Source organism: Myotis lucifugus, unplaced genomic scaffold, assembly GCF_000147115.1.
Source record: "Myotis lucifugus unplaced genomic scaffold, Myoluc2.0 scaffold_229, whole genome shotgun sequence".
NCBI classification, from domain to species: domain Eukaryota; kingdom Metazoa; phylum Chordata; class Mammalia; order Chiroptera; family Vespertilionidae; genus Myotis; species Myotis lucifugus.
Window position 1 is genome coordinate 1,856,970 of NW_005871277.1, and position 3,139 is coordinate 1,860,108.

General features: G+C 59.5%; 1 protein-coding gene across 1 annotated transcript in view; it reads left to right on the top strand.

Annotated features, from left to right (window-relative positions):
• The first annotated feature begins 209 nt into the window (after nt 1–209).
• Nucleotides 210–3,139, top strand: part of KIAA1671 (KIAA1671 ortholog) — a 67,178-nt gene continuing 64,248 nt past the window's right edge. The window contains exon 1 of the mRNA XM_023762068.1: nt 210–241. The gene's annotated coding sequence lies outside the window, so the exon portion shown is untranslated. The remainder of the gene's footprint in view (nt 242–3,139) is intronic.

Consider the following 3,139-nt stretch of genomic DNA (forward strand, 5'->3'; position numbering starts at 1 on the left):
CCAGTCCTCAGGACCTTGAGCTCGCGGGCCAGCGCGGGTCCCGCAAAGTCATGCTCCGCCCCGGGGCCCTCCGCGCAGGCGCCGCCCGCCGCGGTTCCCATGACGACGGGGGGCGCTTCCCCGCCCGAAGCCCCGCCCCCAGCAGGCTAGGCTGCGCGGGGCCGCGGGCGGCGAAGGCAGGTGCTGTGGGCTGCGGGCAGGTGGCGGCGCGCCGCGGGCCGGCGGTGACGGCGGCTCCAGGGTAGGTTGCGCGGCGGCCGCGGGGGGGTGGGGTCCGGCCAAATGCCCCCTGTCCCGGGCCATCGAGGGGGCTGGGGAGGCTGCGGCCGGCGATGGCCACTAAGTTCTGCTCGGCTGAGGCCCCGGGAGAAAAGTTGGCAAAGTTGGCCGGGGAAGAGGCGGGGAGACCCAGTGGATCTCCCCGGGCTCCGGGTCTGCGGGGAGGGGGCAATTCCGATTTGGGACCGAGGAGATCTGTTTCCCGAGACTAGGGAGTGGATCCCGCGGGTAGGTCCCGCGCCACCCGGCTGAAGATCCCAGAAGGGGTCGGGGGCCGGCGGCCTGAGGTTCCACTCGGTCCCACCGTGAGGGTGACGGTGAACGGTGATTGGAGACTAGAAGCTAGTACCCCCCCCCCCCTCACTCCCCCCACGCTGGTCCAAGAGGAAATCTGGTGGTCGGGAGCTGGGTGATCGCTGCAGATCCGGGGTACCCAGCCTGGAGCTGCTAAGATCTGGACGTCGGTGCGGGTTGGTGACCCCGGAGGTGGTCACTGGGGAATGGGGTGCCGAGCGAAGCGGAGCCCCGGGGGCAAAGGGATTCTGCGGGCAGCCGGGGCCGAGGAGAGACTGCGCGCCGGGCCCGCGGGCGCCTGGGCTCTGGACGCGCCCTCCCCGCTCGGCCTGCGCTCCGCTCCTAACGCCTTCCCAGGGCTGAGGCACCCTGATCGGTTTAGGGCTCAGGCTCCCGAGCTCCCAGGCGGGTTCCGTCCGTCCCCACCCCTCTGGCGGCGCCGCCAGGGGCTGCAGGCGGGGCCCTGGGGAAAGGAAGTGGCGCATTGACCCCCACCCAAGCCTGACCTTTCCACACCCTCCTGGCACACACTCTCCTCCAGCCGGGGCGCCGCGCCCTGAAACCCTGCTCTGAGCCCCGGAGCGGGGTGTGCGACCCCTGCGATTCGCCCAGGTGTCCCAATGCTTCTTGCCGCTGGACAAGTTCCTCTAGCCGGGAGCAGCCATTACCTTTTGGAAAGGAAAGGGCTTGTACCTGTTGCACAAAGAAAGAGCTTTTTCTTCGCAGCTTCTTTGTGACCTTGGGCAAAACTCTTAACCTCTCTGAGTTCAGGCCTCTCTTCTGAGCAAAATTAGGTGAGGATGGGGATCACAACCCTTCCTCTTGTTCCGCTGGAAAGACTAGTGGGTATGATAGGTATGGAACAGATACTAGTGGGCCCTCATTTGTGTCCCCTTCTCTCCCACATCCCATCCCCTGTGCTTCCTCTACAATATCCGAGGGAGGGCTCCGGGAACCCAACTTGTTGCCTTTGTAAACTGCAGGGTTAGAGAGATGTTTAACTTGGTCTTTCTTCCAAAGGGGTTGAAAGACTGACTCCCCACCACCCCACCCACCCCACCCCGCCCTCCTCCAGTCCTTGCAGTGAGAAGCTCTGGGGTTTGGCTAATCAGTAACCAGGGCCTTTGGACAAGGCTTCTCCCTTGGCCCAGCTTTCCCTTTGCTGATCCATCGAGGCTCCAGGACAAACATGCATTCACCCCCAGACACAGGCATCTCAGCCCGGGGACAGTTCCCGAGGGAGCTGTGCAGACACCAGCTCCCGTTCTGGTGGTTTTAGGAGGAATCCTTTTTAAAGGATTTACTAGTACATGCTTGACAAGGGTGCAGTTACCGGAGAGAAGAGCCGGGTTTCAGTACAGTGTCTGGGCACATGTTTCGTGTGTGTGTGTGTGTGTGTGTGTGTGTGTGTGTGTGTAGCACCTACTATGATGTGGCAGTTACTATAGACGTGCTATGGCCCAGGGCAATATAGAATCTGTCCTCCTGGCATTACATTCTAGCTGTGAAGTAATCAGCTTTCCCTCCAGTCCAGTGAGGCAGCTGTGCTGGCTCTTGATGGGGGTGCAGCCCTCACCCCAGATTCTGAGGCTGGAAGGGCCTCGTTCCCCTTGGAGGTCCTGGGGGCTGGCTTTTGTTCAGGGCTGACCTTGGTAAGAGAATGGAGGATCCCACTGTCTGGCCCTGAGCATTTCTCCCATGTCAGCATCACCTGTTTCATCTCTGATCCGCTGAGAGAAAGAGCCCCTGAAGAATATTTTAAACATTCATTCATTCATCCATCCATTCAACAAGTACTTCAAGGCACTGGCAGTCACATCCTTAAGGGAGGGGTAAAGGCTTTGTGAAAGGAAGCCATTGTTTAGAAGGGGCCAGTTGTGATAATGGGAGGAGGGGCCTATGCCTTCAGGATTGGGGGTGAGGGGGTGGGGAGAAAGAGGTTCAGGGTTTAGTTATTGGAGAGCTTGCTATGGGAAGAAGAGGTTGAGGTTGGCGTTAGGGCCTGGGAGGAGAAACAAGGATAAACCGGGGAGTTTCCGGAGAAAGCCGGCATGGAAAGGAGGGAGCCAACCTGGGAGGTTTGGAGCCAAATGCTGGCCCTGCCCCTTCCTGGCTGTGGTCTTGGGCATGGTACTTGTTTTGAGACTCGGCTTCTCCATCTGTAAAATGGGCTCATGATGGGCTTGTTATGTGAGTTCAGTGAACCAGTGCATGGAAATGCCGGGCAGTGTCTGCACTGGTCTGTGCTCACTAAGCAATGAGCATGACTATTACGACAGTCTGGCATCAGGATGTGTTTCAGGCAGGATGTGTGTGGGGGGGTGGGGGGGAGAGGGGGTGACCACAGGTGACACTTGAGCTGAGTTTTCAAGGAGGAGGCAAGGAGGGGAGAATGAACAGTCCAGGCAGAAAGAGCAGCACAGGCAGAGGCATGGCTCCTTTGGAGAATTATGTATTGATGGGTATACCCAGAATGAAGGATGTGTTGAATGAATATAAGTTAGACCACCTGCCACTAAAATTCTCTTTACACGTCCCTGCCCCTCCCTACATACCCAAACAGGAA